Source organism: Chelonia mydas, chromosome 1 (genome assembly GCF_015237465.2).
Source record: "Chelonia mydas isolate rCheMyd1 chromosome 1, rCheMyd1.pri.v2, whole genome shotgun sequence".
Taxonomy (NCBI): Eukaryota; Metazoa; Chordata; order Testudines; family Cheloniidae; genus Chelonia; species Chelonia mydas.
This window is the reverse complement of record NC_057849.1, coordinates 181,783,143-181,805,076: the sequence shown is the minus strand read 5'-3', so window position 1 is coordinate 181,805,076 and position 21,934 is coordinate 181,783,143.

The following is a 21,934-nucleotide window of genomic DNA, read 5'->3' as shown; positions in this document are numbered from 1 at the left end:
ACAAAAAAGAGGCTTACAAGAAGTGGAAGATTGGACAAATGACCAGGGATGAGTATATAAATATTGCTCGGGCATGTAGGAATGGCATCAGGAAGGCTAAATCACACCTGGAGTTGCAGCTAGCGAGGGATGTTAAGAGTAACAAGAAGGGTTTCTTCAGGTATGTTGGCAATAAGAAGAAAGCCAAGGAAAGTGTGGGCCCCTTACTGAATGAGGGAGGCAACCTAGTGACAGAGGATGTGGAAAAAGCTAATGTACTCAATGCTTTTTTTGCCTCTGTCTTCACGAACAAGGTCAGCTCCCAGACTACTGCACTGGGCAGCACGGCATGGGGAGGAGGTGGCCAGCCCTCTGTGAAGGAAGTAGTGGTTCGGGACTATTTAGAAAAACTGGACGTGCACAAGTCCATGGGACCGGATGCGTTGCATCCCAGAGTGCTAAAGGAATTGGCGGCTGTGATTGCAGAGCCATTGGCCGTTATCTTTGAAAACTCATGGCGATCGGGGGAAGTCCCAGAAGACTGGAAAAAGGCTAATGTAGTGCCAATCTTTAAAAAAGGGAAGAAGGAGGATCCTGGGAACTACAGGCCAGTCAGCCTCACCTCAGTCCCCGGAAAAATCATGGAGCAGGTCCTCAAGGAATCAATTCTGAAGCACTTAGAGGAGAGGAAAGTGATCAGGAACAGTCAGCATGGATTCACCAAGGGCAAGTCATGCCTGACTAATCTAATTGCCTTCTATGATGAGGTAACTGGTTCTGTGGATGAAGGGAAAGCGGTGGACGTGTTATTCCTTGACTTCAGCAAAGCTTTTGACGCGGTCTCCAACAGTATTCTTGTCAGCAAGTTAAAGAAGTATGGGCTGGATGGATACACTACAAGGTGGGTAGAAAGTTGGCTAGATTGTCGGGCTCAATGAGTAGTGATCAATGGCTCCATGTCTAGTTGGCAGCCGGTATCTAGCGGAGTGCCCCAAGGGTCGGTCCTGGGGCCGGTTTTGTTCAATATCTTCATAAATGATCTGGAGGATGGTGTGGATTGCACCCTCAGCAAGTTTGCGGATGACACTAAACTGGGAGGAGTGGTAGATACGCTGGAGAGTAGGAATAGGATACAGAGGGCCCTAGACAAATTGGAGGATTGGGCCAAAAGAAATCTGATGAGGTTCAACAAGGACAAGTGCAGAGTCCTGCACTTAGGACGGAAGAATCCAATGCACCGCTACAGACTAGGGACCGAATGGCTAGGCAGCAGTTCTTCAGAGAAGGACCTAGGGGTAACAGTGGACGAGAAGCTGGATATGAGTCAACAGTGTGCCCTTGTTGCCAAGAAGGCCAATGGCATTTTGGGATGTATAAGTAGGGGCATTGCCAGCAGATCGAGGGACGTGATCGTTCCCCTCTATTCGACATCGGTGAGGCCTCATCTGGAGTCCTGTGTCCAGTTTTGGGCCCCACACTACAAGAAGGATGTGGAGAAATTGGAGAGAGTCCAGCAAAGGGCAACAAAAATTATTAGGGGCTGGAACACATGACTTATGAGGAGAGGCTGAGGGAACTGGGATTGTTTAGTCTGCGGAAGAGAAGAATGAGGGGGGATTTGATAGCTGCTTTTAATTATCTGAAAGGTGGATCCAAAGAGGATGGATCTAGACTATTCTCAGTGATAGCAGATGACAGGACAAGGAGTAATGGTCTCAAGTTGCAGTGGGGGAGATTTAGGTTGGATGTTAGGAAAAACTTTTTCACTAGGAGCGTGGTGAAACACTGGAATGCGTTACCTAGGGAGGTGGTGGAATCCCCTTCCTTAGAAGTTTTTAAGGTCAGGCTTGACAAAGCCCTGGCTGGGATGATTTAGTTGGGATTGGTCCTGCTCTGGGCAGGGGGTTGGACTAGATGGCCTCAAGAGGTCCCTTCCAACTCTGATATTCTATGATTCTATGAAATCCAATCCCCTACTGTCATACCTGGACTCAGCTTCCTACGCTAAAGGCTTGTCTACACTTGAAAATTCATTTGGATTAAGGTAGGGTGTGAATTTAAAACACAACAGCTCTTCCAGAATAGTTCCCTGTGTGGACATTCTTATTCCCAGATAAGAGCGTTCACGTGGGTTGGTTAATTTCTCCCAAGCAGATGAGCCCTTAATTAGGAAAAGAGAGAGAAATTAGGTTGGTGGTGGGTAATGTTGACCTCTTTTCCTCATCTGGACATATCCCTAGATATCAAATGTGTAGCAAGACACTTCTCCACCCTTTAAACCATGGGTGGGCAAACTACAGCCTGGGGGCCACATCCGGCCCTTCAGACATTTTAATCCAGACCTCAAGCTCCCACCAGCACTCAAGGGTCAGGGTCTTGCCCCACTCCTTGCATACCGTGGCTCCGCGCAGCTCCCAGAAGCAGCGGCATGACCCCCCTCCAGCTCCTACACGTAGTGGCCGCCAAGGGGCTCAGCCCACTGCCCCTGCCCCAAGTGCTGCTCCCGCAACTTCCATTGGCTGGGAACCATGGCCAGTGGGAGCTGTGGGGGTGGCACCTGTAGACAGGGCAGCATGCAGAGCTGCCTGGCTGCACCTCCGAATAGGAGCTGGAGGAGGGACATGCTGCTGCTTCTCGGAGCTGCTTGAGGTAAGCACCACCCACAGCCTGCACCCCGACCCCCTCCCAACCCCTGCCCCAGCCCGTATCCCCCTCCTGCCCTCTGAAGCCCTTGATCCCAGCCCGAAGCACCCTCCTTCATCCCAAACCCTCATCCTCCTCCCTACCCCAGAGCCTGCACTACCAGCCAGAGCCCTCACCCCCCCTGCACCCCAACCACCTGCCCCAGCCCAGAGCCCTCTGGCACACTGAACTCTTCATTTCTGGACCCACTACAGAGCCTGCACCTCCCGCAGCCAGAGCCCTCCTGTACCCCAACCCCCAGTTTTGTGAGCATTCATGGCTCTCCATAAAATTTCCATACCCAGATGTGGCCCATGGGCCAAAAAGTTTGCCCACCTCTTCCTTAAACTATCTGCATCCAGCTCTAGAACTGTACCTCCCATTCCATGCGTTTTAGTGACTGCTATAAAAAATGTTTGGAGGGCCTGTACTACACATTTGTGCTGGAATATAGTGGTCCTATTGATTTGTCAATCGCAAAAGTCCTGTTTATTTTCACAGAGCCAGGATTTCACTCTTGGTCTCTTAAGATACGAGCACACCTTGATCTGAGCTGAGATACCAGCTAACGGGCACAGTAGAACTCAAGATGCCATGCTCTATCTCTAGGCATAATCTAGGGTGATTGTATTGTGTGCTGGAACTTGTCATCTCCATGATATACATGTCCGTATTATGAATGAAGTTGGTTGCAAGCTGTTCCATTTTATGCTGGTTTTGGGCAGCTTGGCAAATTGCCAGTGTACCTCCCTCAGGTGGGCAGTTTTTTAGGTGCCTCTGTATTAACCAGCAGAGCCTTTCCTGTGCAAATATCACCCTTTTTGTAGGCCCTGTTCCTTATGTTTTTGTAAAAATGGTTCAAATATACCTCTTTCCCCCTGGCCCTCAGGCTTGAAATGTGATGGAGGATCTGTTAGGAATCCAGAGAGAGATGCTGAAGTCTAGTGAGTTTTATTGTCTGAAAAATAAATAAATAAAATCAAATAACCTCACAGTCCACTGGAGGGCTACAGTGAGTGCTGGAAAGGATTTGTACTGCTTGCTGAGAGTGTAATGAAGAAAGTGACCGTGGCAGAGAAAACAGTCCATTCACCTTTTTTATCTGGAAGGCAAACATTTAACATCCCCCAAGTTAGGGATTATGGGATGGTCAGCTAGAACGCCTGTTTGATCTCCCTAGAGAAGGTGAAGAGGATTTGTGAGAGATTGTTGCAGGTATTTTGAAAGGTGGCACTGATAAGAACAATGTCTTGACAGCAGGTAGTTGAGAGTATTAGTGTATTCTGTCTGCTTTTAAAATATTGGAAAAGCAGAGAAGTGCGTGGGTGTTGTTAAGACATGGTTTGTTGAGGAGAGACGGATACAATGTCAGAGACATTTAAGAGAGACTCTGCAGTGGTGCTGTGCACTACCATCCGACTGGGAGGCAGAAGCCTCTAGGGAGAAGAAAGAAAGGAAGGAAGAAGGGCCTAAAAGGGTGGTCTGCGCAGTAGTGGCTCAAAATGAGTCCACCCCAACCATCGCTGCTAGGACCCAGGGAAATGGTCTTTCCTCTCTTTAGATAAAGGGGTTGGGAGCTCTACTGTCAGCACTTCATGTTGTAATTCTCTGATCTCCCCAGCTGCCTCCATGCTGGGCCTGCCATATGCACTGGCCTCCTGGCATTGGGGTGTCTCAGATGAGAACCTATAAAGCATAACACAATAGCCTGCTGCCTTCAAACACAATGGGCAACAGAGGACAACGAGATCCAGCTCCCTCCTCCAGCCAGTGTCCTCACCTTTTGTGCTTCCTGAATCCAGTCTTGTCCACTGGAATGCCCTGGCCCCCCAAATTGATCTGTGTATCTAAGTTCTGTTGGATACTGGGTCCCCTTCTAGCATAATCAGTGCCACTCCTTGGTGGGGCCTTGAGGATCTCCAAGTCCTGGAGCCTCCTGGGAAATTTCTCTATAGCCTTATAGACCAGTCCAGGCATGCTGTGGAGACACTTTTACAGCAGAACCGCCGTCCTGGAACTCGGGTGACTATCCTTACTTCCCTGCTTCAGTTACCTGCTCTCCTGTCTGCTGCACTATCCTGCTTCAGTCACCTCATGGGGGATCATCAGGTAGGAACACAAAAGAAAACTAACTGAATATTTATGCTGGCTGCAGAACTATTATAATTACAATAGAAAACCCTAATTAAACAAACAGGTAAAAAAATGGGGAGGGCATTGTAATGCTGCCTCCTGTGACTCAAGAGTACCAACCTCAGGGCGGATTGTTAAGAACCAGGGCACAAACCCCAAACTGGTTGTGAGTTCTATACTTAGATTTCACCAATCAATTATCAAATGCAAGCTCCTCAGGCACTGTAACAAACTTAATGTGGAGTCACAGACAGCGTCTCTGGGTACTCTGGTCTATCTTGCTACCCAGGTGAGCTTTGTGATAGATGATTCTTACACCAAGAATCACAGCAATATTCGGTTGCTTCCAGTTCCAAAGGACTAGTCACTTATCCCAGGTCAATTGCACCAAAAACAGTGCTTGTAGTCAATCCTGTTATAAATTATATAAAGATATATTAAATAGAACAAGGAAACCAGAAAGTTATTTACAAGGTTAAAGCAGGTAAACATACACACACAAATGAGTTACAATTTTAAGTTTTAAAAGGTAATAAAAGTTTCTGTAATCAGCAAGCTCTATATGTCCTCTAGGGCTAACCCAAGCTAAGCAGCTAGGGCTCTCTCACGTATGCCTAGAAACATCCCCCACCCCCACCCTTACTTCAAGCAGCATAGAAATATGAAATTCCTTTTGTTTGGGGTTTTTATCCTCCTGCCATGTGATCTGTGCTGCAAACTCAGCTGATGGTAGGAATCCACTTGTATGATCCATCTTCACACGGAAGAGAACAGGACAACAAAAGTCTTTTGTCCTCTTGTTGACAGTATGTAGGGAAATTCCAGTTACAAAATCCGTCTGGTATCAGTGGACATTTCCTATTGGGAAGGGTATAACACCTTCTTTTGAAGATCAGTCCTACACAAGAATTAGCCTTTCTCTTCTGTCTGGTGACTTACACAGTCACAGAGGATCACAATGTAACCACTCAAATGCCACCTTACAATATGGGATACAGATGTTATAAGTGAGATTAATGCATGCAGCAACTCATAAGCATTCAATGAAGTCTAAACACATTCTTACATTTCTAATGCCTATTTTAACAATACTAACACACAGGTGAGACAGACTGATTCCAGCTATGTATTTGTCAGTGTTCAAATGAGACTTGGGGACCTTGGCATGAGCTGGCACCTGGTCTGCCAGCATCACAAGCATATCTGAAAGGGGAGAGGCAGGTAGAAGCAGACCAAAGGTGGATCTGAATTGTCAGTCTAGAGATGAAATGTTCCATATTCCATTTTTACTCCTTTCAAACATTTGGTTCCCCTTGTTTAGTGGTGTTTTGCAGCACGGCATGGAGTCTACAGATAGGTTCTTGAATATCATTTCAGTGTAAATATATACTAACTTAAATATATAATGAAGCTATGTAGCATATTTATTAATAAATCTTTTCTCTCCTTTTCTTTTGTAAAGGAGTTTAAGGTTTGAATCACACAGATTCCTTTCTTGTTAATTCCTATGAGCCTTTTGTTTAAGAATGCTCGGTGACCATTCTCTCCTCCATTCCACCCAGGCTTTTCCCTGTTTCCCTGCGCCATTCACCTTCTTTCTCCCCTCCTTTGGTTCTTTCTCTTTCAGGATGTCAAATTTTAAACTCCATTGGGTGGATGGGGTTGTTTTACGCTGGAAGCGTTCATGGCTGTTATCAGCAGGCTCTTTGATTTATAGACAATTACAGAGGTGGTTCAAGGTGCTAGCTCTGCTATCCAGATGGCTGGGGCTCTGGGATTAAAAAAACCTCAGAAATGAGTCTCAGGTCCTGGGTCAGCTGACTCAGGCTTGCAGGGTTTAGGCTGGGTGGGGGGGGAGCGGAGGGGATGGGGGGGCTAAAAGTAGCCGTCTAGACATTTGGGGTCTCACAGCCTTGGCTCCAGCCCGAGCCTAAACACAGCCCAAGCCCCGCAAACCTGAGTCAGCTGACCTGGGCCAGCCGTGTCCATGCCACGGGTCTTTTATTGCAGTGTAGACATATCCTTTGTGTCTGCGATTTCCAGCCTTCTGATGTTCTGATTTTAATCAGTATCATTCTGTCCATTGATGCCAAAGTTATCATGTTACAGACACACATCCACACAGAAAAATGCCATCAAATTGAGTGTAAGGCCTTGTGTGCTCAACTAATAATAGTGTTATCACTAAGGAGGACTTCAAGAAAATAGAGGAATGAGGTTTACCTCAGCATTATATTAATATCTTCAGGGCCTCATAATATGGCCATGTTTTTCTTATCTGGATTAAGAAGTTCCTCTTACACCTTATCATCTTTCTAATAAAAAACATTCTTTTCTTTAATAAGAATCTGACTCCCACAAAGAGAGCCAAACACTGGGCTTTTTTGACTTACACTCTTAAGCTTCCTGTTTACATTGGTTTGAAACTCACAGGTCTGCTAAGCCATCTGCCTGAACTGTGAGCTTCTTGCATTAGCAACTTTCCACCACAGTTCTGCTGACAAAGCAAGATTTGGGGTGCCAGCCCAGCCCTAGAGGGAGGGTATCAGTGCCCCACACTGTCCCTTTCCCAGTTGGGGTTCCAAAGCTGCCTGATGATGCCTTCCCTCCCCCTTACTTTTATCTCCATATATGGCCCCCATCACCATAATATCTCAGCACTTGACAAACATTAATGAATATATTCTCATAACAGCCCTCTGAGTACAATTACTGTTATTCCCATATACCCAGATCCGGAACCGAAGCACAGAGAGACTGCGATTTTCCCAAAGTCAGGTGGAAAAGTCAGGAATTGGACCCAAGATCTTCTGAGTGCCAATCCTGTGCCATGATCACAAGACCATCCTTCATCAGCTCCCTATACTGCCTAGACCAAGTGAGGGACTTAAGGGCCTCTTGGAGGAGCACTCTTCTCTCTTTCTCATGTCGACGTGGTCCCCTGTGGCTTTCTACCCTGCCGATGTGATTCAGGCAGAGCACACAATGCAATGCTGCTGAGTGGAGAGGTTGATGAAGCTTAGCAGACTGGTGGTATACATTTCAGTGGTCTCATGAAGCTGGCAGGATTTGGGGGCATGGAGCAGGACAAAGATGTGGGAATGGGCAGGATTGAAGATAGGATCTAGCAACCTGCATAGAACTTAGAGAAAGGAAGACAGGTTGGAGGGGGTACCGGGAAGTCAATCTGTGTGTGGATGGCCAGTATGCTAGCTACAATTGCAGCACCTCTGTGAATAGTTCTGTTAATAAAGAGCCAGCTTAGTTTTGTAATCATGGAGTCCTTGCATTTTATTAACCCAACAGGCAGTATATGAAACATAGGGGAGAGGAAAAAACAGAGAGAAACTAAAAGGAATGAACAGGGGGAGGAGAGAGGAAAGAGACCCAGGGAAGAAAGTGAGACCAAGGCAACAAAACAAGGAGAAAGAAGAAGCTGCTCCAAACTGTGGGGTGGGTGTGGATGTGGATGTGGGCAGAGTATTATGTTTTCAGGCAGAAAATAAATGTGTGAAGGAATTAGTAAAAAGAGAGAAAATAGCAGCAGATCAAACAGAGAGTGGAATAATGAAATATAAGTAAGGCCCACAGCTTTTAGATTAGTGAATCACCTTAATTTGTTTTGCTTTCTGTGCTAGTATTTCCCTGGCAGATAGCCCACAGCTCTGTAAATCTGCAGGGAGAGAGATAACAGAATGTTGCCTCTCTGGGGATTTGACTCTTGCTGCTTTGTACCATTCCTGGTAAGCGTATATTTTAAAATATAACATGCCACAGCAGGTGTGTGCAATTAGAGGAGGGCTCCCCAAAATAGCAGACGGCTGTCCATTTTTTAGCATATGGTGTTGCCCTTTTTTCCTTTATCCAACTGTGCAGAAATTTATTCCAAGATGCATCGTATTTTCAAAAACATATTCTAACTAACCTATCTGTCTCCCTCCATCTATACTAATATGACCAGGAAAAGGGGAACTGCTATTTAAAATGCCAACCTTCATGTTGTTTGTGTTAGTGGTAAGAGTTAGTTCTATTCCAATAGCTAAACAGATTTCAGGCAAACTTGCCTCCCAAAAGTGGATTCCAAATTTCCCTCTGGCTGAAATTTAGCAGCACTGCACAGACCTGCACCTCTTCTATTACTATTATTTATTAATTACTAAATACATATTTTGTCTTTCTATAGAGTTTCCAAACAGTGAATTAAGTCTCACAACTCCCCTGTAGGGTAGGTCAGTATTAAGATCCTCACTTTACACAAGGGGAAAACTGAAGCACAGAGAATTTGTGGTTTGCTCAACAGTGAGTGCGTGTCTGTTCTGTGAATAGAATCAGGCCTTCCTGTCCATTGCTTTGAGCACAAGATCAACCTTCCTGATTATTATTATTGTATTATAATGTGATTTTAAATGTAAATATGCTTAAAAAACAGTTTAGCATTAAAAGTTCAAGTCTGGCTTTTATTCCTCATAGGGTTACATGTAGATTGCTGGAGAGGAAGTGCCATCCTCCCAGACAAAGGTTTATAGTCACCCTATGTGTAAAGCCACTAAATCAATGGAGCTGCACCAGTGATGAAACTGTCTGAAAGCATCTGCACCAAATGTAGTGGCATGTAGTTTAGGCCCCCAATGCAGGTTTTTTTTTTTAAAAAAAAGTAAGTGGAAAATGGAGGAATTGTAAGACCTAAGGGCTTCTTTCATTATCTTTTAGGTAGGGTGGTGGTTTGCCCTGAGTGGGAAGGAGAGAGGAGGCAGATTAAAATAGTCTCCTACAGTACTCGGAAACCAAAAACAATAACAGCATCCTGCTAATGCAGGAAAGCCTGCAAGTCGAAACTAACTATGAGCAGAAAGTGAAAGCTGATCAGACTGATTTCATTGTCCACTTTGAATGAATTGCAATATGTAAATAAAATACCAAAATGGTGAAAAGGATTTCTTGACTTTCTAATGCCATTTTCCCAAATTCACTGGAAGTCACTAGCTCTCTATGTTCTGCTAATTAGGTAACATAGCTAAGTGCTGCCTGTCTTCCATTGGCCACTCGTAATTATTCATGGCTATATAATAAGCACACAGTGACTGTGGTTGTCAGCTCACCACATACACAGAACAGAACTTGCAGTCTTCAGCTTCAAAAACGCAGGCCTCTAATACTGCAGTCAAAAGAGACTTCCCCTATTACCCATCAGCAGAGATAATGACTATATTCTTGTTGTTTAGAATCTCCTATCACTGTAGTGAAGATTACTATTATAACCACATAGGCACATTAACTGTATTCCATCCATAGAGGGCAGAAGTGCATTTATAAATGAGTATAATACACTGTATTGCATCTTAGCTCGCTGTAGTTAGTAAGCGACTTAATCTACTCAGTCTGGCTATTGCAGCTTCTGTAACCAACTCCTTTGTGAGCAAGTCAGGTCTGGAAATGGAAGGAATGTTGCCATTTCTAACTTGTATGATCCACAGGGGTTGAATTGGAAAAAATAATTATGGTACTCTCCTAAATACCACTGCAAAGGAAGTCCCTCCCACTTCAGACACCAAAATGAGACACCACTGGTAGCAGATCTTTGTGGTATCCCTCTCTGGTTTTTGCATGTTCTGCATACACCAACATCAGCTTATTACTCATCCTCTTTTTTTTATTTGATTAGCAAAGAAATAATGTAAATGTCAACACTAAAAAAACCCCACTATGCTTCATAGCTAACATGACATTCAGATGAATAGGGGTAGTTCACACCACTCATCTCTATTGCTTCTGGCTGTCTGCAGACTCAGGCAAACAGCACAGCAGTTAACAGCACTAAGTTAACAGCAAGGAAGTTACAGAGATTTTTTTGTCGAGGAAGGTTTAGATTCAGAAGTAACACTCTCTAAGAACTAAGCAAGGTAGCACCATCTAAAAACTAGCTTGACAAGATGGTAAAAGCCATCCTACTTTGATCCCTGGTGATTGGATAGCAAAATTGTCCAGGTTCACTATGGGTACTTTTCACCTTTCACTGAAGCATCAGATACAGGTTACTGCCAACACAGGATACCGCAGTTGATGGTCCAGTGCTCTGAGTTGCTATGGCAAATTTATGTTCCAATAGCTATATTTAACTGTTTCACATTCTTAACCTCTGCCACTTCAACTGCTATTTTGTGCTAGTTTGAAAAGTGTTTGGGGATGATTTGGAAAGTGAGAGGTGATGATATACATGTCAGTTATTATAACTATTCCTCTGCCCTTGGAGGGGTGGGAAGCACCAATTCTGAGCATTACAAAATGGTCCTGGTCTAACAATTGATTATAATATGCTTTCATATACGGATATAAGCTTCTGAAAAATGGAACTGGTGTGTGTGGTGTAACCTGCAAACTGTGCCTATACCTCCCTACCCATACACTGCATCAAGAGCGGGTGAGAAGTGATAAAATGGAACCTAGGGGGAAAACATCATCTCTTCATTTTGATGCAGGCCTAGGTAAATCTTGAAACGTTAAAGGCCCCTTACTGATCAGACCATTGTTGTTGGCAGAACATAGTGGGTTTCAGCATAAACTCAGACATGATATCCAATGGCGCATGAATCCTTTGTCTTGCCCCTAGTACTCTGAATTGTTTTCTATTTTAATGTAGACCACTATGCTTGATGTGGGTGGGGATCAGCAGGGGGTGGGGGCAGAAGAGGGGACACAAGCCTTGTCTTGGGGGCCATGGTATTTACATTCAAGACATTTCTGTCCACACCAGCTGTTCTGTGCATGTTATTTTCAGAAATCCAGTAATCCCTGAGAGGTCAGAGGGTGGAATTGTGTGAATATATTGGGTGACTGAGGTGAAAAGTCTTGAGAGTCCTCAGGCCCTGACACAGGGGAGCTTCAGTCCTCTGGGGAGAGATGATTATGGCTTGCAGACTAGGAGAATCCTGAAAGGAAGGAGGGAACGTGTGATGATTTTGCTGTTGGTCAAGTCTGCTCAGTTTGGTGTTTGCATGCATGGCTCTTCTTTTTTTACACTGCCTGCAAAGAGCACCTGTTCTTTCCTTAACAATGTGTATGTATATTTATATATAATATATATATATATATTTCTGCATTTATATTTAGCCCAATTTAAAAGTCCCCAACAAGTCTGAAAGATGTTGTGGCTTAGAGTGGTGCCTAGAGGCATTGCTAGAGTTCAGGGTTTGTCAGAGTTTCCATTGTAAATCTCCTTTTGAAAGCTTTATAACTCATCGTCCTATTCTGAGCTGATGAGTTCTCTCAAACTGGGAATACACTTTTATTTTTTATTCTCCCAAAGTATGATGAAAATCAGTTTGCTGATCTATGAGGTATGCACAGCCAAGATTTTCCAAAGGGATTAGTGATTTTGGTTCCCTCCGTTTTTGGGTGCTTAGCTTGCCACAACTTAAAGCAGCCTGATTTTCATCACGTGCTGAGCACCTGCCCTCTGAAAATCAAGCCTCTTTCAAGTGTCTCAAAGGAAGACACCCAACATTTTATTTTGGCAAAAAAAGTTTTCCAGCCAAACTTGACTGTTATCTGATAGTATTACAAAATGAATGAATGAAGGGAACTTGGTAGATCTTTTAGTAAAGGTGTTATCACACGATATCTTACTCTCAATAGCATTAATTCCAATTGGGTTGCTAATGCACATTTGTCAAATGGATTTAAAACTGATTGGAACACTGTAAGCAAAACACAATAATAATAAACCAGTGTATCAATCTGAGGCGAGGTTTTCATAGATTGGCAGATTTTGAGGCCAGAAGGACAGCCTAGTCTGACCCCATAGGCCAAAGAAGAAACTCATCCAATAATTTCTGTGTCAAGCCCATAACTTCTGACTGAGCTGTAGCTATATATTTTTTAAAAAATATAAGTCATGATTTACAGACTACAAGTGAAAGAAAATCCACTGTATCCCTTTGGGAAGGTGTTCCAATGGTTAATTACCCGCTCTGTGATGAATTTGGCTCTTGTTACGTATTTTCTGCTAGGTTAAAGAGCTGTCTACTCTTTCCAGTATAGGTTCTTGTAGACTATGATCAAGTCACATCTTAACCGTCTCTGGGATAAACTAAATAGATCGAGCTTTATGCTCTCACTATAAAACATATTTTCCAGGCCTTGAATAAATCTCATAGCCCTTCTGTGAACCTGCTCCAATTTGTCAATATTCTTTCTGAAGTGCAGATTCCTGAACTTGGACGCAGCATTCCAGTAAAGGTCTTATTAATGCCATACCCAGAGGTAATGCCACCTTCTGACCCATTTTTTTTATAGTCCCCCGCTTATACATCCAAGAATCACATTCACCTTCTTAGCTACAATATGCACTGGTACTTATGTTCAGTTGTCAATGTCCAGCAGGATACTGCTAGAATTATTGTTAGGTCTTTGCGTAGCTAATAAATATATGGATGATCTAGAGGGGAGTAAAACACCACACTGTTAATTTCACATATAGTACTCAAACGGGAAATATTGGAAACATCAGAAAATAATAAAAAAAGGAACCTAGAGAAACTAGAAATATGGGGAGGAAATAAAAAAAAAATGAGTAAGATCCTGGGAAAAGAGAAACTCATACATTTAGGGAAAAATAATCCAAAACACACATTTAATGGGAAGGAAAAGCAGAGAAATAGTAATACTTAGAGAAACCTAGGATGAGAGCAAACAGCAAATTAAACTGTGTTTTTGCTGTGAGATGGAGCTGAAAATCTAATGCATTTTTGGTCTGCTACATAATGTTATAAAGTGGGGAGATGATAATACTATCCTATATGCCCATGCATAAGTGCTGCACTGGAGCCTGAAGCAGGAAAAAAGCAAAGTGGAAATCAGACACAATTTTATTGAAATAATACTTGCACTTTACATTTTGCAACCACTTTTCAAGAATTAATGAAGACTTACAGCACCGTTGGGAAGTGGATATGTATCATTCCCATTTCAGAGATGAGAAAACTGAGAGATATAAAAAGTTAAGATCAAGATTTTTCAAAAATAGGATCCTAGAACTAGGCTTCTAAATCCATATTTAGACTCCTAAATAAGTGATTTTAAAAAAAATGCCGAGCACCCTGTGGCTCTGGGATTTATCTTGGCCCGACATTCTGGGTGCCCAGCAGTTCTGAAAATCCAGGCCACTTATGTAGTCGTGTAAAAACGGAGTTAAGAAGCTCCTGTTTTTGAAAATCTTGGCCAAAAGCACCCAGTAAGCCCCATGGCAGAACTCTGAGTAGATCTCATTTCTTTTAGATCATGGTGTCGTTAAGACCTGGTATCTTGTGACCTGCCAGGCCTTGAAATGCTCTGGCTGATCAATACATCTCTGGTCACTCGATTAGAGACCTAAAAGTGACAGTTCTTCAACAAAAAAACTTCAAAAACAGACTCCAATGAGAGAGTGCTGAATTGGAATTAATTTGCAAGCTGGATACAATTAACTTAGGCTTGAATAGAGACTGGGAGTGGATGGGTCATTACACAAGGTAAAACTATTTCCCCATATTTATTCCCCCGCCCCCCACTGTTCCTCAGACATTCTTGTCAACTGCTGGAAATGGCCCACCTTGATTATCACTACAAAAGGTTTTCTCCTCCCCCCTCCCCCCCTTGCTGGTATTAGCTCATCTTAAGTGAGCACTCTCCGTTACAGTGTGTATGGTAACATCCATTGTTTCATGTTCTCAGTGTATATAAATTTCCCCACTGTATTTTCCACTGAATGCATCCAATGAAGTGAGCTGTAGCGCACGAAAGCTTATGCTCAAATAAATTTGTTAGTCTCTAAGGTGCCACAAGTACTCCTTTTCTTTTTACAGATTCTTTCAGGAACTGTAAACTTTCCTCACAGATCCTGGATCTATGATCAGAAAGAAAATATTGTGATTGCCTGTGTGTGTATGTACCATCTTTATATATATGAATTACTAGACATTAGAGAGTTAGGTCAAGATTTTCAAAAACAGCTGCTTAAAGTTCTCTTGGTACATCCATATGTAGGCCTGAAGTTGACGGCCTAGTTTTCAAAAGTCCTGAGCACTGAGTCCTGCTAGGTCAGTAGCTTTGGTGCCTGAATATGGATTTAGAAGCCTAACTTTAGCCATCCATTTTTGAAAATCTTGGCTGTAGCCTGGCATGCATCAAACTGATTGGGTTAAGGGTATTTTTCATGTTTAACTCCAAGTTTGTTTCCAGAAGTGAACAGCTGGCACAGCATCTACTTCAAAAAACAAAAATAGCAGGCATGCCTCTGACCCAGAGCTGCCTCCCTGCTAATCTGATTCCTTTTAAGGGTAGGAGCTGGTGGCAACTAAAGCAATTTTCAGTATTGTCCTTGCACGTAGCAGAGAATGAGTGTGTTGGCTCTGGTGAGTGGCACTGTGAGGATTGGGAGATGTTTGTTTTAACTTCCAGTGAAGATATGCCTAAAAAGTCAATGTATGTGTTTTTGTTTCTTGTATGTCAGTGGTTCCCAAACTTGTTCCACCGCTTGTGCAGGGAAAGCCCCTGGCGGACCGGGCCGGTTTGTTTACCTGCCATGTCCGCAGGTTTGGCCAATCGCGGCTCCCAGTGGCCGTGGTTCGCTGCTCCAGGCCAATGGGAGCTGCTGGAAGCGGCGCGGGCTGAGGGACATACTGGCCGACTGTGGGTCTGTTCGATCACCTGGACTCCTCTCAGATACATTCATTCCCTTGTCCTGATTCTCTTCCCATGCCATGTCCCATCACACAAGTATTATGTGATAGGGGTAGAAGCGGTGGCAAAAAAAGCTTCAGCTATTTCTGAGAATGAGATTAGGGAAAAATACATTAATACATGTTAAAAATTCTTACATATATTTTGCTGAGAAGCTTTAGAGGCCCCATGCTTTGGAGCAAGGACTAGAAATTTGGCAAGTGGGTTACTTCGGTGTCCCAGATGTGCCTTACACTATTCTCATGAAAAGCTGCCCAAATTTGGCCAAGTTATAAGCCTCTGGAAAATCTAAGTTTGCACTTGCTCAGTAGAGACTTGTGAAGGTTTGCCAGCTAAATTCCCTGAAGATTCCCTCTCACTGAGCATGCGCCAAACCAGGATCTGAGCAGAATTTTCCTTGCAGTCGCTGCTCTTAGAAATGGCAAGCTGTTGTGGCACTGGAACTAAGAGCCGACAGACTCTCGCTCTTGTGCTGTCAGTGCTCCCACTGGAGGGCCCCAGCCAGAGTGGTGGATGAAGCCACCTGACTCAAATGCAGAGGGATGAGGTATCGGGCCTCAGAGGGTGGGTGGGACAAGGAGCTGATGAGGAAGGAGGGGAGGGGAGATTGGGACCAGGACCCAACTGGCGGGGACTTACTGGGACATGATACTGAAACAAGGAGCCAATGAGAAATGGGGAGGTGTGGGGAGAAGAGGGGAATGGGAAACTAAGATTGGACGAGGAGCTGGAGTGGCAGGGAAGAGGTAGGACTAGATGGGCAAGGGGAGTAGAACAAGGAGCCTATGAGGAGAACTGGAACTGGGATGAGAGAGGGGCAAGACAGTAATTGGATGAGGATCCCAGGTTGTGGATACAATGTGACTAGCTGGACAGGGAGCGTGGGACTGGAATGAGAAGTCTCAGGGGGTGGTGCCTGGGACTGTTACAGGAGTGGGTGGGTGAGGGTCTGTGGCCTGCGATGTGCAGGAGATCAGACTAGATGATCACAATGGTTCCTTCTGGCCTTAAAGTCTATGATTGGGGCCAGAGTTTGTAAATCAGTTTGTAAAGCACTTTATGATCCTCCTGTAACAGACCCCTAACCTCTGGCTGAATTACTGAAGTGCTAAAATAATGATTTAAATGACTTAAAGTTACAGAGAATCCATCATTTACTGTAGTTTAATCCAGCAAGAGACCAGTGATCCATGGTTCAGAAGAAGGTGAAACCCCCTCCCTGGGTCTCTGCCACTTTGACCTGGGGGAAAATTCCTTCCCGACCCCAAATATGGTGATCAGTTGAACTATCAGTATGTGGGCAAGACCCACCAGCTAGACACATGGGAAAGAATTCTCTGTAGTAACTCAGAGTCCTCCCCATTTAGTGTCCAATCCCTAGCCATTGGGGATTTTTTTCCTATTAGGAGTCGCAGATAGACCACATGCCATTGTGGTCAGTCTCATTGTATCAACCCCTCCATAAACTTATCAAGCTCAGTCTTGAAGCCAGTTAGGTTTGTTGCTCCCCACTGCTCCCCTGGGAAGATTGTTCCAGAACTTCACTTCTTTGATGGTTAGAAACCTTTGTATATTTCAAGCCTAAACTTGTTGATGGCTAGTTTATATCCATTTGTTCATGTGTCCACATTGACCCTTAACTTAATAACTCCTCTCCCTCCCTGGCATTTAATCCTCTGGTGTATTTAGAGAGAGCAATCATATCTCCCCTCAGCCTTTGTTTGGTTAGGCTAAACAAACCAAGCTCCTCGAGTCTCCTCTCGTAAAATAGGTTTTTCATTCCTCTGATCGTCCTAGTAGCCCTTCTCTGCACCTGTTTCAATTTGAATTCATCTTTCTTAAACATGGGAAACCAGAACTGCACCCAGTATTCCAGATGAGGTCTCACTAGTGCCTTGTATAATGGCAATAACACTTCCCTATCTCTACTGGAAATACCTCGCCTGATATATCCTAGGATTGCATTAGCCTTTTTCATGGACTCATCACACTGGCGGCTCATAGTCATGCTGTGATCAAAGAATACATCCAAGTCTTTTTCCACCCTCTGTCGCTTCTAATCCTGCAAACACTTAAGCCTGTGTGTAGTTTATCCACCTGGAGTCACTAGTACTACTTACATGAGTAAAGTTACCCATGTGCTCAAGTGTTTCCATGATTGACACCTGTATAACATACAGTATAGAAAGGGATCACCTCATCTACCACTGAAATGCAGTCAGCTCTGAGGTGGAACAGGGCAGATGGGATGTAGCAGCACTACACAACTTCAGACAGGAAGCAAAAAAGAAAAATATATTGCAGACTTTCCGATCTCTACGTTCCCTCAGTGAGGTTTTTTTTTTAAACTGCAAGCTCAATATCATTGTTTTTATTATTTTTATGGGAAGTGCTTCTACATCAGGGGTCGGCAACCTTCAGCACGTGGCCCATCAGAGTAAACCGCTGGCGGGCCGTGAGACATTTTGTTTATGTTGACCATCCGCAGGAATGGCCCCCCACAGGTCCCAGTGGCCGCAGTTCGCCGTTCCTGGCCATTGGGAGCTGCAGGAAGCAGCACGGGCTGCAGGGAGCTCTCATCAAACTAGCCGAGAGAGAGAGCAGGGGTGCTGTGTTCCCCTTAATTTGATCCTTCCATGTGAGTCTTGGGTAGATTTAGGGGATTCCTGGCCACTGTCTGAACTAGTAATTAGAGCTGAGTAAATAAATTGCAACTAATAATTTGTTAAATGTAGCCACTTTTCTGCAAGTAGAATATCTGCTAACAGATCACCAGTCCCTCAGAAGTATTTGCTATTCCAGTTTAATCAACAGCTATTTTTAAAAATATGTTACTGTTGGATTTATTGCAGATATTCAGAATTGTGATTGGTCAGATAAGTCACATGGTGGTTTTTCTGTTTCCTGAGTGGATGAACACCTCTAGTGTGAATATTTGCATATATGAATTTAAAATTTGGCTTCAGTGAATGCTCATACGTGATTGAAATTGAAATTCCCAGTTTTTGACAATCAAATTCTATTTCTCAAACATTCCTGGGTAGAAAAGAAAGAGGTGTGCATGAGGTCAAATAAATTAATCTAAAAATGTGAACAAATATTTGTTCAGACAAAAAGATATGTTTTTACATCAGTTTCCCAGATCTACTAACGAAAGGTGTAAATTCATTTTACCGGTTTCCTTTCACCCCATTCACCATGGAGATGCTGTAACTATGGTGTTTAGAGGAAAGTTTAAACACATCCAGTTGTTGAAATTCCCATGGTCTCACAAGGAACTTCAGTCATCATGGCGGTACAGGTGTCAGGTAGTTAAGGCTAAGATATTACCTTAGAAAACCCCAACCACTATAACCAGCTGTATCCAATGCCTGCTTGAAGCCCAGCAGGAACATAGGAGTCACCATTCTGGATCAGGTCAGTGGCCCACTGTGACATTTCACTCCATATTCTTTATGAAAATATGCTTATAATATGAATATGACATAACTGAGGTGTACTTTATGCAAGATGGGTCTTGTAAAATATCATTGGAAAGGTTATGATTTACTGAATGCAATTATCCAATTTGTATGCCAGTATCGTTTTTGTATCTGAAGTTAGGAATATTGACTATGTATCTGTATTTCAGCTATGCTACTTTGGGTGACGCCCACTGCTAACACTTCAGGTACAACAATGGAAAAGCCAGACACGGCTGATGGCCCATCAGCGAGGACAATGGACTGTGGAAAGGCTTGGCCTTCTTGCTGACCCATACTGCCACTGACTCATGGACACTGTAATACTACAGGGTCAGGTGGTCTTGTCACTTGATACTAAACATTACCTGGGATTTCTTGTTCCTTTCCACTGGAAGGGAGGGGGTGATCAAGTTTGGGAAACAAAGGATTCCCGCCTTATGTAAATCCTATTTAAGGGTGGGGAGGAAGGCAAACGGCACTCCTCCTCTCCGTGGCCTGTCTGCCCAAGAAGAAAGACTGCTAAAGCCACCTGAAGGGAAGGCAAGGGGGAGTCCAGTCTGAAAGGAAATATAACTGGAACTCTGAACCACAGAAACTTTGTAACCTGTCTAAAATAACATTTAGGGTGAGAATTTACATTTTGTAACCTGTTTCTTAAGTATATTGAGCTTAGCTTGTGTGTGTTGCTTTATTTGCTCAGTAATCTGCATTGTTTGGTTATCTCTTATATTCACTTAAAATTCACCTTTTGTAGTTAATAAACTTATTTCTTGTTAATTACATAAACTGGGTTATATTCTGTCTAACTGGGAGGGGGCGAATTTCATAAAACCTTTGGGTTTGTACCCCTCAAAGGGAGTGGGCACCAAAGTGTTGGGGCAAGCCCCTAAGGCTGAATCTTTCCAGAGTGGATCTCTGTCTCTGTGCAGCTGGGCGTGGCCCTGCCTGTGTACTTCTCAGGAAGAAGCTTGTGAGCCTAACCCAGCAAGGCCAGGTAAGGGGACCCAGGCTGGCAGAATAGGCCGACTCCGTGGCATCCCAGCACATCAAGTGAAACCCCAAAGGGCCCAAACCCATCACACCCACTTAATCTGATATCCTGTCTCCAACACTGGCCTGCACCAGGAACTTCAGAGAAAGGTGCAATTATGGAATGACCTAAAGTGGAAGCATCTTCCTAATCTCAGGCTAGATGGGCCTACTTTTCAGAGGTACTGAGCACTCACAGCACCCACTGACTTTAGCTGACATTGTGAGTGCTCAGCAACTTTGAAAGTCCGGGTCTTAGTGGTTGGTTTATGCCTTGAAGGATGAGGTTTATTTTCCTTATATTTGTCCTATGTAACTGTAATGTTCTCAACTAGATAAATGTCTGCTCCTTTTTTGATCCTGTGAAACTCTTGGCAATGAGTTCCATGGGAAACAGTGTTTTGTTTCCAGTTTATCACTTTGAAATGTGTTGTCTTTCAATTTTGTTGCCTAGACTCTTGTTCTCATATTATGAGAGGGGAAAGCGGAATTCTCGGCCATTCATTATTTTGTGTACCTCTCTCGGGTCCTCTCTCATTTGTCTCCTCTCTGAACAGTCCCATTATCTGCTGTTTGGATGGAGCAGACTGTAGTCTTGAATTCATCCTGGTATCACTGTCTTGACTTGTTAGGTTTGGCCTTAGGGATTTTTTTTAAATATAGATTTTCTTTTTATAGATTAACTTTTTTTGCTTTAAGAGCCTGGTTGAACATAGTTCAGAATCAGCAATCCAGACCTCAAGCAGCTGAGCAGCAAAAGGCTGTAGAATGAGGTTGACTGCTGGATTGTTGAGACAGCCCCTTTATTTGACATGCTATATCAGATAGGAGGAGATGCTGATCTGGTTTGAAGCGCAACAGGAGGAGACGCTGTGACATCATGGAGCTGGTACATTCTAATTAAATTAACCAGGAACTCCAGCTGACGCTCCAGGAATCTGAGTTAGTGGGAACAGGAAACTATAATATGGAGCAGGCCCCAGTAAATTAGCATTGATGCAGAATGAAAATCTTTTATTCAGAATGCTTTGTAAAGTAAATGACAACTGTACCTTGACTTATGCTATGAGGAAGACAAAGATTGAGTGCCAACTCCAATGCTGAATTTTGTAAGTATTATCGACTTAGCTCACACTCTTAATGCCATCTGCCCATCCTTCCAATCCAATACGATGTGCAAGAAATCTGCCTGAAAAGACAGCTCTTGCTCCCCTGCTCACTGGCAGTTAGAACTAAATACTCCCTTTGTGATATGATTTGACAGGCAGTCTTGACAATGGATTCCGAGCATCATAAGCATATGAACTGTCAGCAAATGCAAACATCCATCCATCACACATCCTCCATCTGTGATATCCAGGAGTCAGCTAGGGAGGCGTGCAGAAGAGAATGGGAGCAGGAGAATATATGCTCAGTACTTGGCTTTAATGCATGTTTTCTAGGGAATGGTTGGGGTGTGACCTTGTCAAAGAGATGGGCATGAACCATGCCCTCAGGTGTGAACATCCTTGAATTTAGGAGGGTCGAAATCTTAGTACATATCCATATTTTAATTTCCCAGCTCTACCCCATATTTATGAGTAGGATCAAATACCCCTGCGTTTTTTAGGATGCGTTTGATTAGAGTGGGGCTTTTACACTTTGGACCCATTCCTTCTCAGAAATTTAAGATTAGTCAGGCCTGGTTTAATGCTTGGATGGAAGATCTCCATAGAAAACCGAGGGCCTGGTGTGAGAACTCAGTGGCCCAATTTTCAAAGAGGTGATTGCTCAAGTGCAGTGTGCACTTGTGCATTAGCCTGACTTAGGCACACAAAGCTCCAGATGCATGTGCATCCTGGCAGTTTGCATGCGTCAGACAGGCACACTCAGAAATGCCTGTGCACTACTTTGAAAATTTGGAGCACTAGAACTCATCTTTCCTGCGTGGT